This window comes from Poecilia latipinna, unplaced genomic scaffold (genome assembly GCF_001443285.1).
Source record: "Poecilia latipinna isolate Pla-1442-1.1 unplaced genomic scaffold, P_latipinna-1.0 Scaffold1381, whole genome shotgun sequence".
In the NCBI taxonomy this organism is placed as follows: Eukaryota; Metazoa; Chordata; class Actinopteri; order Cyprinodontiformes; family Poeciliidae; genus Poecilia; species Poecilia latipinna.
The window spans coordinates 120,601-136,555 of record NW_015113997.1 but is presented as its reverse complement, the minus strand read 5'-3'; the positions used below and the strand labels follow the sequence as shown (position 1 = coordinate 136,555).

Here is a 15,955-nt window from a genome sequence, read left to right as displayed (position 1 = left end):
ATTCTTAGACTAATGCTAAATCAGCAATTCATAAATTGAATTATCAGACATACATGCACTGTATTCTGAACATAGTGCATGAAAATACTTGGAAAGCAATATGAATCTCAATCAGTTTAATAATATGCCGGGCAAATAATTCACACTGTCCCAAGGTAGCATTAATATTTATAACCATTTTCCTTTCTGTCAGCAAAAAAAAAAAAAAAGTTCTCACCAGTTGTTTTGTCTGTCCTGCTCTAACCAAGCTTCAGCCAAAAAGAAATTTGAAAAGAAACTGTCTTCAACTTTAATTTGCTTCCACCTCATTAGCGGAAGCAAATGAGGCCTCTGATTATACAATTTTCCTTCACAGGCCTCAGATAATGTTTGCAAAGTCATGTCCAGATTTTGGCCAGTCATCTTCTAAGTTGAACCTTGTGGCAAATGGAATCTTTGGATGTTGTACAAGTCCATTTCTCCTCAGCAAAGAAAGTGAAAGGAAAACTGTAGAGAAGCTTTCTAAGTGAATTACAAGTTTTATATATTGAAAACTTTACTATACTTTACTGTGAAGAAGTATTTGGAGCTGTAAAGATTTAGCTTTTTTTTTTTTTTTTTTTTTTTTACAAACTTTTCAGATCAGAACTTTTCAGACAAAGATAACCTGAGCACCAAACCAGACCACTACAAAACCTTCTTTTCTGAGCCAGAGGTGGAGTTGGTGGTGTTCTTTGGATCACTTTTCTGCTGCATAACAAAGGGCTATTGAGCCTAAAGTGACAAACTGAAGGTTCGTCATCCTTCTCCAAGATTTTCCAATGTATCATAATTCACGTTTCGTTACAGCGAAAGAAATCTTAACTCTAAAGCAGAAAATAGCCCAAGATTTTCCCACATCAACCGCAGTCTGGCAGAATGACGTTCTTTTTCTGAAATGCTGTATTGGTTTTACAAAACCTGTAACAACATACACCTTTCAAAAAGTTTGACTTTTGTATGATCAGACCACAAAATATTTTCCTGAAAGTCTTGGGGGATATCAATGTCTCTTTTGTGAGGTCTTTAGTTTTGGTTTCCTTAGGAAAGGAAACTATAATTTGAAAACTCCATCTGATATTTACCCCGATTATGTTTGTCTGATTTAAAATTTGTATCTGGATCTGAAACATTTAGGTATGATTAAGCTACAAAAACACCTAACAGAGGAATAGAAAAAAAGGTAACACTTTATTTGAAGGGGGGGGTGAATAAGACTGACATGACACTTTCATAAACATGACATAACACCTGTCATGAACATGAATAACTCTTCATGAATATTTATGACTGTTGTCATAAAGCGTCATTCGGTAAATTATAACATTTTTAATACAAAGTTGACATTATTCAAAATGTCTTTGTTATAACAACTTGACATTAACCAAGAAATCATTACTGTTTAAACTTTACCTTTAATAACATAAAGATACCTAATTTTTAAAGTGCAATCAGTAATACTTTTATAACAAATTTATATCAGTAATGATTTCTTGGTTAATGTCAAGATGTCATAACAAAGACATTTTGAATAATGTCAACTTTGTATTAAAAGTGTCATAATTTACCGAATGACGCTTTATGACAACAGTCATAAATATTCATAAAGGCTTATTCATGTTCATGACAGGTGTTATGTCATGTTTATGACAGTGTCATGACAGTGTCTTATTCACCCCCCTTCAAATAAAGTGTTACCGAAAAAAACATAAAGAAACTCAAGTCTAAATACTTCTGGCTTCTTATGTGGTTCAATAGATGAGATGGATTTTTTTTTTACTCAGCAGCATGAAGATAACTGATTTATATGCACCGGACAAATCACTACTTCCCGCACCTTTCCAAACCGAATTTAAAACACGATTAAATACATCATCTGAGTTCTCTAAGGGGTTTATATTTTGAGCTAAATAATTAAACACCCTTAGTGTCTTTTACAGTTAGAAAAAGTGAGGAAGACTTTTGATAGGTTACTGTATTGATCCTCATTCCATGTTCTAATTTTAATTAATCCCTCTGCTATAGGTCTAACGGCAGAATCATCTGCAGAGCGCCGCACTCGAAATTATTTTAGCGAACACATTTTTCAAGGACATATTTTGCTCCTCATGTATTCATAGAGCATTTCTTGGCTGGAGCTTGAGCAGCTTATGACTAAGCTGCCGAGATATGGCTTCTGTATTTAATTTAAGGTTTAATGTAGCCACAGCTGACTGGATAAATTCACATATCCGTGCCAAAGCCAGTATTTATTTATTTATTTATTTTTTGACAGTTTGCTTTCAGATCCAAATCCTAGTTTTAAAAAAAAGAAGGAAAGAAAAAAAAAAACTTGACATTTAACCTTGTCTTCAGCTTACATTTCCTGTGTAAATGACTTTCCTATTTATAGCTCTGGGCACTTGTTGACTCAAATTGGACTGAAAATGATGATTATTTGGATTTTCATAAAAACGGCTGGCACCCACACGCTCTCACTGTGATTATATGAGAAGTATTTCTTTCTTGGTTGCCAGCACCCTTCCCTTTAGGGCACGCCCACTCTCTGTCTAATTCAATACATACACAAATCATTTATCCTGATTGAACAAAAGACAAAACCGGCTGTTCTGTAATCAAACGCTGCCCGGTGCTGAAGTGTGAGCAGCACGTGCACCGTGCGTGCGGCCAGATGTGCGGAAATAATCAATCCCAATGTGCGGGGGTGACAGCTGGAGGTAAATGGTGACGGATCCCATCACCTCTGATTGCACCCCCTCTACCTGTGAAGCTCAGGCATTAGGGTTTACAGTGGCTGCGATTGCAAATGCATGTGTGCATTTACACTGAATCAAGCCTAAGGCGATCACGGGGGAATTGTCATTTTCCTCTGCAACCGTATCTTGAGGTGAGCCTCTCATCACGTTCACGTCTTGGCCTCTCCTGAATGAGCAGGCACAGCAGCGGAGAGTGGGGGAGGGGAGCCAGAAACAAACTCCATACATACAGAGAGAGAGAAAGAGAGAGAGAGAGAGAGAGAGAGACCCAGGCCTTTCAGCAGCCCACCGACAAGTGCAACAACTTTGTCACACTATTAATATCTGCGCCGTGGCCGCCAAACTCAACGCGCTACACAAGCCGCCCGCAACTGCCCCCCCCCCTCTCCCCCCCGCACAGCGGGTATCCCACGCCGATTTCCGAACAGGTTTATATCACAAGCTGCAAAGCAATGGGTCTATTTCCACCGAGCACCGCAATTTCCAATTTCTAAGCGGAGGGACAGAGAGAAGAGACAAAAGTGACAGATACTTAACCGGTGGAGATCCTCCGGCCGCTTACGTGCGCATCGGGCAGCTGGAGCGACGCCAGTGTCCGCCCGCGGTGTCATGGTTAGGACGCGCAGGACTTTACCAACAACAAAGAGGACAGTCCGCTCTCCTCTCCGTGGCTGTCTCTCATGTCTGTGCGGAGCTGAGGCTGCACAGCAGAGCATGCACAGCGCCTCGCCTGTTCACTGCACAAACTGCCCCTGAAATGTTCAGCTACATGTGGCACACTTATTTCCCCGCTCTCTCTCTTTCTCTCTCTCTCTCTCTTTCTCTCTCTCTCTCTCTCTCTCTGGTTTTTAGTGTTAAAAACAAGCATTTCTAGATAAATAGCGAACACAATGAAAAGTGCAAGAAAAGCTATTTAAAAACTAATTTTCAACTATTATTCAAATAAGATTTACGCCTCAAGATGTTGGGAATCAATTTGCAAGTATTAAAATGCTACTTTTTTTTTTTGTCTTTTAAACACAAAAGTCACACCACAGAGCTTAGTTTTCGTTCAAACTCAAGTTTTTATAAAATGCAACAAAAATACACAGTCCTTGTCAGAGTTCCCTCATAACTTTCTGACTCTGAAGATTGTAATCTACAATGGTACCTGCAGGTATGTTGGCAAAAGTCCGAAAAAGGTTGTATGTCAGAACAAATCAGCATTAAAAGAATTTTTTAACAATCCCAAGCCCATGTATGTAGGCAAAAGGTCAGGATGGCTGAAACATTTTTTAACCTGAACAGTTTGTGAACCTCAGCTATTAAACCTATGAAAGGTTATAACCACTTAACACAAAAATAGACATTCAACGCATGACAAATAACATTTTTTGTGATCATAAGAAATGAATCTCAGGATGAGGGGATCAGCAATCTGTGGGAGGTCTGAGTGATAACTGGCATCCCAACTTGTGTATGGACACAGTAATGCAATTTGAATTAGCTGAATAACCTCGTTTGATCTGAACCTGACTTGGATCACGTTGACTTTGTGATTATGATTTATTGGAATAATCTGGATATGTCTGAGTTAAATTTGGATCTATTCTGATTCTATCACAGCCATCTGCCTTGTCAAGAGATGTTTGCTGTTAAAACTTGTGCTACAAATTAATAAAAAATTGAATATGTTCTTGATATGTCTTTGTGTGAAAATAATAAGAAGTGGCAGTGTTCAGTCTATGTTTAACCTAAAATCTAATTCTCATTTGTGTAACGTGTTGAAACGTTACCTTAATAAGATGTTATGTGAATTCTTGCCTTTTTACCCTTGCAAATGAAGCACTAACATGAAAACATATTTTGTTTTTTGTTTTTTGTTTTTTTGTTTTTTGCCAAACAGGTTGGACAGCAGTTTGTTTTAGAAGCATTCAATGTTTTCATTCAAGCCACGACCTGCATCAGATAACTTCACCGATTGAAGTCTTTCAAAGGTGCCTTGATCCCTTCAATCAGCTTCCTGTGGTGGCAATCTCCTTTCCTGTTATGTGCTGCAATCAAGCTCCCTTTGTCAAACTTTTTTCAACAAGGAAACGTAAATCTAGAGATTAAAAAAGACTTATCTCATAGATAATTTGCTTTCATTTCAATTTGCAATGTGTGTTGGATCAATAATAGAGAAGGTCGCAGAAAAAAAAAAAAAAAAAAGGTTTTCTAAATGACCATCTCAAATGCAGACACCCTACATTGTTATTAATGTATTATAAACATTGCGGCAAAGCTTTTTCCATCTCGCATTTAAACATTTCCTATACATGTTGTGTTATAGTCTTAAAAACAACACTAAGTAGTGACAAATTTGAATCCACATTATGCCGTTTGAAATAGATATTTGCACACTTGAAAGAGAAAGAATCACATCACACTACAATAACTGGTTTACATGAGAACCGGCTTTAGAGGAAGGCACAATTTGAACGACGGATTAAGCGACAGTTCAGTTCAACAGTACGTTTCAAAAATATTGCCGGTCCTCTTAGATGCACTTGATCCTGTCATTACAGCGATGACTTTATAATACAAAGACCAGAAGAGCAAATGCAGGATTAGAGGGCCGTTTCTGTTCTTTGATAGCAGGCAGGCACCAAGCAGTCAAATCGTTTTACTGACTCCAACATGAAAGGCTGATGAAACATCTCAAAAACATGAAAACGTCTCAGATCACATTATTCAGTGGAACGACTTAAAAAGAGCAGCGTGAACAGGAGTCCACATTTCACACTCCATCTCATCACGTCAACTGCAATGCCTCCTCACACCTGGAAACATGTTACAGTGCGAGCTGTGCACAGATTTTAAATATTTATACGAGCAATAGGAGTCATGAAAAGTATCCTATTGTTACAGCTTCCTCCAGGCTAAACACACACACACACACACATATACACACACACACACACCACCTTTTCACCTATTGCAACACAACAGCCATCTTGACTTGTACTAAACTACATCATTTAAGAAAGGAGATAAGGCAAATAATCTCAAGAGTCAATCTGTGCAGCACCGAGTCAACTTCAAAGGACTTTATCTCAAAAGAAACAAAAGATAAATGTTTTACCTGTATGACTCAGTGTGGTTCTTTGTGTGTTTGTAGTTTGATTAAATGTTCCCACAATGACAATAGAGAAAATTCTGATTTGAATGTAGTTCGGTGATGTTTTACCTTGAGTTTGATTGTCATCCTCATGCATCCTCCAGGTCTGAATCCTATCATTGTCGGTTCCATTGTAAGCTTATTTAATGCATTATCCTGCAATAATAAGAAAGCCAGTCTAATTTCCCACAAATGGAACGAACTGACTGGAGCAGAATATTGCTGTGTGAGTCTATCTGTGCAGTCCAATTCTTCCTGAAAGATAAAAAAAAACAAAAAAACAAAAGCTAAACTCAGTTTACACAAGCCAATGTTAAATGTTTCCACAGTATTACCTCTTAATGTTTTACACAATAAAGGTGATAAAGTAGGTTGCTGCCCCCTGCTGATATAAAGCTTCACTAACAGAGTTTCTTACGCGGATTCAGTTCATCACTGCATTTAGAGTAGATGTAAGTAATTGCAAAAAAGAAAGTCATTTTCTGAGGATATCTGTGGAACTTCACACTTCTATAATTCCCAAGTTCTTTTATGGTTGTCGGTTTTTTGTTTGTTTGTTTTTTGGGGGGTTTTCTCGTGCAAGGGAAAATGTTCATAGTTTATTACATTTGGTTACATTTTCAATGATAATTATGACATCTAATGAAAGCTACTAAACATATTACATTTGATTGGAGCACACCTGTAAGTACACATATCCATGACTTGTGTAACTTTACTCAATAATGCACACTTATCATAATTATTTCTAAACATTTCAAACACCAGAAAACCAAGACCTATGGTATGGTGAAGTGCTCCCCTAAGTGTAATTAGCACCGAATTCACAGATTATTCCATCTCTTTTTTTTTCTTTTTTTTTTTTCTTTTTTTTTGCTTGTTTGTAAATTGAATTCCTGAAACCACAAATCACTAACTTCCTCCAGCAAATGACTGGGAACATGCAAACGATGCCAAATGGCCCCCGCTGAGATGGAAGGATGCACAGAAGAATCAAAGTGCTTGCAGCTGTCGGAAATGAGGATTAAAAAGTCATTTATTGGGAAGTGCGGAAATTGATTGGGATAAAATTGCACATCTTACAAAAGCAAAAGTTGCAAAAGAAATACATGCAAATGTTAATGGGGAGCCGACACACAGACAAAGTGAAAGCATCACAAAGGTCAAGAGGTCAAGTACAAAAAACAAACAAACATCTGTATAACCTCCTTGGTCAACAAGCACTAACTCTATAGAGCTTGTTAAAAACAGTTATTAATTATTGAAAATGGATCACTGATCAGATATCCTCAAATTAAAGACTGGACTTTTCTATAACTTCAGAGTTAGAATATCCTGTTGCAGACAAAGATTACTTAGAAAAAAATGCATCACATGTCAAAAGCGACATTGAATTTCAAGAGAGATATATTAATTTAACATTCCTGCACTTATTTATTCATGGAAGACTGAGTTCAAACCTTTACCATTACATAAATTACACAGCACTTGTTATCTGTTTTGTTATTATTAATGCAATTAGACACATAATTGCATAAAGCAGCAAAGATGCAATAAAGTCAAAACTTTACAGTACATCACAACATTGAGCAACAGTATTTTAAATAATTTTAGGACAACATTGAAAACATAGTTTCTATGCTCTGATGAACTGCAAAGAATAATTTTGGATTATGAAAATAAACAAGCAAAAACTAAATGAATAGAAGAAAACAGACACACAAACGAAAATAAAATCTCAAGGAGTTTCCAAGCAGGTTCTGCTCCTTCTTCATGCAGTTTTGGTCATTTTCAGCACAAAAGTAGCAGTCATTTACTACATTTTGTGCCAATCATGCATGAATTTGTACCTGCCCTGGGGATGTCTTGCAGCTGATTTGAAAACCAATTAGAGTAGTTTTTAACCAACTCAATTCTAAAACCCGTGATGATATGCTTAATTATGTGTGTAACTGACAAACCATTATTTTTTGCATTTAAACAACTGATGTCTCAGAGAGTAAATATGGGCAAAAACTTGTGAAAATATAAACATTATACTTTAAATTGGGTGATGCAATCGTTGTTGCACCTTTATTTAAACACTACACATCTTCAGGGTGGGATTCTAGTGCCATATTCAGAATAAACACAGATCTGGGGCTGTTCATGTGTTGCAGGACAAGAATAATCTGCAACCATGAAGCACCAGGGGATATAATCTAGCTTGATAGTGATATGGTGTTTTACATGTTTCTAAATCTGCTGAGAGAGTGATTCTGACTATTTTCACGAGGCAAATTTCTGTTACATTGTGAATGCAATCATCAGGCGTGTTAAAACCATGACGTCACATGCAGTTGCATTTTTATAGGCAAGGTTTTCCCCAGTTGCTTCAAATTTAGGTACTTCAGATATTTTTGCCTTGATTCTGCTAGTACAGGTGAAAAGTCAACTAGTAATCACAGAACAATCCCATTTTACTTTGGGTGTGTTCAACCCATTAGCTAAAGCCACAAATTAGTCTTCAGTCGGTCCTAGGCACACAAATAGAGCTTTTCAAGGACAGGTGAGAGAGCCCAAGTGATTACTAAAACTTACAAAATCAAGAAATTTAGTTAAACTGAAAACCAATTGTTTCAAATATACAATTTGATACCTTATCATCAAAACAAACCCTTTACTGTAACTTCCACTATTACTCAGGAGACTGTGCCCACAATTAATCTAACAGCCACATTCAATTCAAAAGGTGGATTTTGGTTTGGTCTGCTGTTATAATCTTCCTATTTACAAGAGTTGACTACCCAGAACTACAATCAGTGGAAATTTCCTGAAAATAATTTACAGCTTAAATAAATTATACATGATATTAGATCATTTTATAAAAATGTACCCCAATAATTCTTCAAATACACCTAACTACCAAAAACATGGCTATGAACGGGTTTGCTTATTGCTATGAAATGGATGTAGGTTGGGATCCATCGACAACTTGTGGGAACAAAACAGTCCTTCCTAACTCACACAATAGAACACTGTAGTTAGGAACAATTCAGATTGTAGACTACATTAAAAAGTAATCTCTATTGACTGGAAATGAGGCCTTAAAGAATGTGGCCCATAGGAAGGTCATGGCATCGAACGTAATTAGTGAAAGTCTCTGTTTCTCTTTGAGACATTTGACTGCAAAAGAAAGGCCTATTGATTCTTAAATTCAAAAACTTTATGTAATTTAAGTCTTCTGTTTATTAACTTAAGCATTTTGAGCATTGGTATTTTTAAAAACTCCTAAAAACTTCTGTTAATTCTTTTGAATGCTTAGTCCATCATTTGTACAAATACTATATCACTCGTTTGCTGACTAACAAACAATTTGTCTCCCTGGGTAGTAAAAAAAAAAATGTTTCCTTCCAAAATGTAAAGTGTTCCCACGCTCTCAAATATCTAACTATAGTCAAGGACTACCAGAAGACAACTTCATGTCTCCCAGTTCAGTCCATTCATGGCTCTTTTGTTCCACCTGTCACTGTGGATTTAGATTTCCTTGTAGGCTTTGGGTGAATTGAGCTTATCTCAGCTAAAGACTCATTGATGAACAAAAGCCCATTAAAACTGTTTAAGAAACGCTCTTTTTCTAAGCTTTCACAGCAGAGCTCTCATTTCTTTGAACCAGCTTTCTTCAAGATCAATAAGAGAAATTATGTCTTCTGCAAAGCACTTTTAACTGAAAATGGCAAAAGGTACAAGGTTCAACTGCAAACACTAAAAGTAGCTGAACCAGTTACCAAAATGATTGAGAGATTAAGCTTTTATAAAACTATGTCACGCTTTTTGGACCACTTCAGGGTAGTTGGAGATTCTGAAAATGACCCAAATATTAATATCAATAGACTTTCAGAAAATGTATTCTGGAGTCCCGTCGCTGTCCTTTGTCCGGGCTGAATAGATCATGCCTAACAAGTCTCGGAGTGTGTTAGACACAGAGGATTTAGCAATTTGAAGACTTTGAGTTTGCTCATGCTGAATATCATGCTTGTTCTGGTGTACCTGCATTCACAAAAAGGGAAAATGCTTAATTGAAAGGCCTACATTTCTTATGGGTGCTATATGGTGGTTTATGCTAAGACGTACGACAAATGATGAATTGCTTGAAATCTGCCGGGTTTATATGATAAATTCAAATCTTCACATATAATTATTAGTTGTCTGTTTGCAAGATACATATTCACTAGTCAAATCAAATGAAGCAATTTGTTACAAGAGAAAGAATGCAATCTAACAGCAGAGCACTGACATAAAAAAGCGTTACCAGACACAATAGACCGATGCACTAAACAATGGAACATTACGGTTTTCATCCCTGCAAAAGCAGTCATCATACCTGCTGATGTACCACACTGTGTTCTTCGTGGTTCTGATGAGCTGAACCACAGACAACTCCCACCACTTCTTTACTGATCGGATACAGTCCTTCGTAGTCTGCAGTGAAGACTGACGCCATCTTTAATCACAACAGAGTCCATCTGTCGATGGTTGTTCCCTTTCTATCCTCTCTGTCTCTGTTCCAGTCTCTCTGTTCCAGCCCTCCGTTTGTTGTGGGGGGGTTCTAATTTTCCATCCAACATCAAACCAGCATATCGACGGGCTCATGGGCCGCCCAGCAGGGGGGCGGCTTGAACATGCTGGACTGGCTGTTGTCCTTTTCCAAACAGCAGATTAAGCGACCACATTTATTTTTCACAGTATTTCTTGGGTACCCCCCAAAAAATTGAAAAAAATGAATAAAAATCTGCTTTTTGGCCCTTGACTTCAACAAGTCTGGGTTTAAAAAGACACCAAGGATTTTCCCTGTTTTCCCAGATTGTATATTTTCCTAAGATGTGACAGATTGGATTTTAAACTCTTTTTAATAGAAAACTTTGTCCCTCATAAATCGCAGTCATTTGAACTACTTTTTAAATGTTCAAGTCTGCTGTATGGAAAAAATGTCTGCTTAAACAAAACTGAAATCGTGCTCTTTTTAAGAAAAAATAAATAAATTCAAACATAAGTCAGTCCAGTTGAAGCATTTACATATTCTCTTAGTTCTGTTTAGTTCTTCATGCAAACTAAAATGATTATGGTAATTATTTCCATCAACAAAATCCATTAAGTCATCAATAACAGGAGCCAGTTGCCTTCACCTTGCTCTCACGTTGTGTTGTTTTCCCAGTCTTGTTTCTATGGTCCACATTGAATGGGTCCATGTTTGTCACTGTAATCTTTCTCTTGTTCATAAAGCTGCCCAAGACCATTGCTGAGGGACGGGCATCTTTACTTTAGATTACAGCTCAAGCTGTAGGACCCTTTTGGAGAAAACGAGGACCAGATGCTTGCCAGCACAATGAAGTCGTAGCTATGGCAACTGAATCAACAAGCATGAGGACAACAACGAATTTCAAGGCAAAAAAGAGAGAGTTGTCAGTTAGGCAGAGATGGCACAAATTAGGCTAAATCTGAAGAACACAGAAACTGAATACATCGTAAAATTCCAGATTTTAAAAAGCTTTATTTATCTACTCAGCGAAGTTGTGAAATCAGCCCCGTTAAATGGATTAACCCAAAAAGCAGGAGCGAGATGGGCATCAAGAAAAAAATTTGGAAAGAGGGGGAGAAATGATATTCTCTTTGTATTGCAGCTTCATCAGCTGCTCACCTTTCAGTTTGATTTCACACTTACACATCGAGTTGTGACCGGGGTCATAGGCAGAAAGCTGCTCCTTACAATGACAGGTTTTCTCTGCAAGCTGCACCAGCACGGACCTGTGGTGCCAGGAGATGGCCATGCCTGATAGAACTGTGCTACATTTATGCATATTTTATTTCTAGCTCTCAAATTTTAACAAATATAAAAAAATAAATAAATTCTGGAATCATTACTTTGATGAAAAAAAAACACTCTCTTGATGTTTTGAAAACTCTCACACCAGAATTCTGAGCAAACAAATCAGTATACCCACTCAGTCATAAAATGTGTATTATTATTCTTTTATTATGCTGAGGGACACAACTGTTAAATTTGCCTAATCCAATACAATTTTCAGGGTAATGTAGTGGAAACCGTGTTTCTATTATCTCTCCTGTATTCAGAGGACATGATATTTTTTGACATTTAGTCACATAAAAACCAAAATCCTAAATATATTTTATTGGTTATTTTTGTGTGCACAAATTAGTGCATGACTGTGAAGTTGAAGCCAGAGAGAAGCATAGTTTTGTAATTTTGGAATTATCTTCAGGCTTTCACAAACACAACAGTTACACCTTTTCAAACTCTTAAGTAGACAAATTGCATTGTTTAGGTCACACTTTACGAGCTCCCAGTTTAATCTTTGATAAGACACACAATCTGCTTTTAAAACCAGGCTTAAGTCTTTCCTCTTTGATAAAGCTTATCGTTAAAATAGCGATGTTTGCCTTTTGTAATCAAAATCTGAGTGTTTCTATCAAGTAAGAAATACAAACTAATCTACAAAAAAAATGCTAGAAAAATACAGGCATTTCTGTGTAAAAAACCCCCCCAAAAAATCAATGTACTAAAACCAAAACAAATATTCTTACAGATCCTGGAGTACAAATTCCCATGCAGCAAACTCGGGAAGGAGGGTTTAACAACAACAATATGATAAATAATTAAACACACTGCTACAGAAATACTTCTTATTCTCCGAGGGAGTGAGTTGCTCAATGTTTCTTGCATGAAGAATAATGCCCCAAATGCATGGGATTTCTGACAAGATTCCTTAGGTTACAGAACTCCATTGTCATGAACAAGAGTCACAATATAAAGGACACTGCAAAGGCCTCCAGCAATTTAAAACCAGTTTTTGTCAAGTATAAGGGTATGAAAAGCTGCAGCTTTTCATAATCTGGCCTTGGCATGGTTGTGTTTTACAACAAGACATAACAAATTGGGTAGTAGAACAACGTGTAACTTAATAAATGTTAACATAATCTCAAAATTATTAAGATGTTTTAAATCACTGTAGAATCAATTGAAATGACCTACAGCTGTTTTTGATTTTGGTGATACCATAACAATTTTCTACAAACAGGTTGAGATAAAAACTCCAATTCTCCATAGACAAAACAGGTCTCATTGATTTTTTTAGTTTTTTTATTTATTTATTTTTTTCCATATTGCTTCTGGGATATCTGATATCACATACCCACCCACGCACACGCACACAAACTGCACAATAAAACATTCATCTCTGTTATTTTGCAAAAAAACAACAGAGAAGCAAAAAGCTTCCAAAAAACAACAGAAAAAAAAAATAAAAGATGATTCGCCTGCTTTTTGGATATACATAAAAATATATGAATGGGCATATTGCCAAAAATTTATCTGATTAATGCACTCTACCTGCAGTTAATGTGAGTAGCTATTTGAGTAGCTTCACTATTGTGCAATACGTTTTTTTTCCCTTTCACTGAAGAGAGTTAAAATGAAAATTGACATAGATAAACCCTACTTTATGGTTCCTTCAAAAATATATATAGTTGGACATATTTTAAACTCTAAATACGCTACGTCAAAAATTCCCACAGTAGAAATAAAACTTTCTTTCTGCCTCACTTTCAAAAGAAGATATAAATACTCAACTTATTTGTTACAAGCTTCCGCAAACACCACCACTGAGCTCCAACCAAAATCTTTGACGGATGACGACAGCAGCCTCTTGTGGCCAAATCACAACATTATATTTATATTAACGCCTTTTGTCTGTAGCTCGTTCCCACCATGCACATTAATATCACTGCTGTAGGCTAATGCTTTTGGAATGTTACCGTCAAAGTCTGTCTTTCGCAGTTAACTGTTATTGTCAGTTTACGCAACTTGACAATAACAGGAGGACTTTTTCTTTCAAAGTGGCAAAAACGTGTCCGTGCTGCGCAGGCGCGGTGGCCAAGTGGTAAGGCGTCGGTCTCGTAAACCGAAGATCGCGGGTTCGAACCCCGTCCGTGCCTTTTATCAGTCTGGTTAAATCCATGTGTCCATAGTATTTGTTTGGTACATTTGGTAATTGTTCAAACTTCAGGAATACTCAGTATTAGTAGTATTACTGATACAATGAAGCAACATTACATGCCAGATTTAGTATCATAAAAATCCTCTCATATCAGACTCAAGATACTAGTGCAGTTTCCTGGGTAACGCACCATGCTGCAGCCTCACTGATTCATATCTGATGCAGTTCTATCATATCCAATTTATTAAGGCAACTATTTTTTTAAACATGTTGTGATCACAACAGCTACTTTGACAAGGGTTGCAGCATTTTGCAGACTTATTTATATCCTAAACACATCACAGATAAATATCTGCATAAACCACATGCATCAACAGTCTTATTAAAATGCTACACACTTTGATTTTTCTCCAGCTATTGATCAGATGTCTTCTGAATGCATTCCTTCCTCACATCCACTATCTACAGTCAAGATGTACATATAGGTAGTATTTCCAGACATTTTATTGGCATTTGAGAAACTGCTGCTGGTAGTTCGGCCTGAATGTAAACATGTATGGAGAGCCATTTCTATGGAGAGCCATTTCAGCCAAAATTAAATGGCTCTCCATATACTTAATCTTAATTGTATATTTAAATGTTCTTATTTTTGGTTTAGAAATCCCTGCTGATTTTCAAACTCAAATGTCTGCTGTCTCTGAGATGCTAGTTAATAAGTCTTATACCTACCACTGAAAAAGCAAATAGAAACAGTAGTTAAAATGGAACACATCACATGATGAGACACAAACTAGGAAAATGATTCATGTTATAATAGGGGAATTTAATATATGTAATTAACCAAAGACAAGAAAACAAAAGGAACATCAAATAACTTTATTTTTCCACTTTACAACCCTTGGCTTTCTTGTACAGCGAAGGTTCAAAACAACTGAAGAATTGTTTGTAGGCTTTGACCCAGACATTCAACTTTCAGCTCTCAGCTGGATACATTACATTAACTGCATCTCTCATTTCGGTTGAAGCTTACGCACAGAGCACTGTTTGAACAAAGAAGCTGTGTTTTCTTCACTTTATAAGAACAAGGCTCTGAGTAACATCTGGGCGGATTTAGATTACATTCCATGTTCATGGAAAGAACATACAGAGGAGTAAAAGGTTCTGACTCAAGAGTGAGAACAGTCTTCTCTTTCAAAACTAAATGACTATAAAAACTATTTCAGACATTAAGTCAAATTCTTTCTCCGGTGTTTTACCCTGCAGTTTGTTTGTGGATTTGGCACCATCTAGTGCTGAAGATGTAGATTTCATGCACAACAAATTAGCTGATACTTTTTTGGGGGATGTTGGAAGGTCTCCAGCCCCCACTGTGGGGAAGGACTGCATGGGAGGAGGTTTTTGTGTTTCTTAAACGAACAAAGTAAACTGTGAAAACCCAACTTTCACCTGCATATGTTACAGCCCTGACAGGAAATTAGGTCACCTGACAGCTATTCACTAAGTCACTGGAAAGCTTTTGCTCAACAAACTGTGACTATGTTGTGATTTTGTTAAACCCTTAAAAGGAGCTGAGCACTAAACAGCGAACACTCCTTTAGGCAGTAACACATAACTGCTGATGATTATCTCTCTGCAGACTTAAAGGAGCTCAGACTGTTAGCTTAGAAAATTTCATCCTGCTTTTTTAGGCTCCATTGAAAGATATCAAGTCCAAAACTCTGACAGAGGGAGCATGTCAGGAGTGGACGTCTAGGTTGCAGAGCCAGCTCTTGAACATATAAAAGTAGCTTTGTGGGAAGCGGTGACCTGAACTGTAACACTTGACCTTAAAGCACAACTGCTAAAGTTTAGTCTTTTGAGGAAGGGAAAGGCTTATTTCGCCAGTGTTGGGTAGCAACTAGTTACATTTACTCAATTACATTTACTTGAGTAGCTTTTGAGTGCTTTTTATTTTTACTTGAGTAATTTTATTATGAAGTATCGTTACTCTTACTTGAGTAGATTGCTGGATTATCTAACCACTGGCTGAAAAACAAATATTTTAACCA

General features: G+C 36.9%; 1 protein-coding gene and 1 non-coding gene across 4 annotated transcripts in view; one reads left to right on the top strand and one right to left on the bottom strand.

Moving 5' to 3' along the window:
- Positions 1 to 10,616, bottom strand: part of axin1 (axin 1) — a 29,781-nt gene extending 19,165 nt beyond the window's left edge. The window contains exons 1-2 of one of the 3 annotated variants that reach the window (XM_015056411.1): positions 10,277 to 10,616; positions 5,983 to 6,168 (exon numbers count right to left, since the gene is read on the bottom strand). The gene's annotated coding sequence lies outside the window, so the exon portion shown is untranslated. Of the gene's footprint in view, positions 1 to 3,311; positions 3,529 to 5,982; positions 6,169 to 10,276 lie in introns of those variants that run through there. The other 2 variants (XM_015056408.1, XM_015056409.1) reach the window with 2 other exon arrangements.
- Positions 10,617 to 13,833: 3,217 nt separating this feature from the next.
- Positions 13,834 to 13,905, top strand: trnat-cgu (transfer RNA threonine (anticodon CGU)). The gene has a single exon. It is a non-coding gene; the product is annotated as a tRNA-Thr (tRNA).
- The last annotated feature ends 2,050 nt before the right edge of the window (positions 13,906 to 15,955 follow it).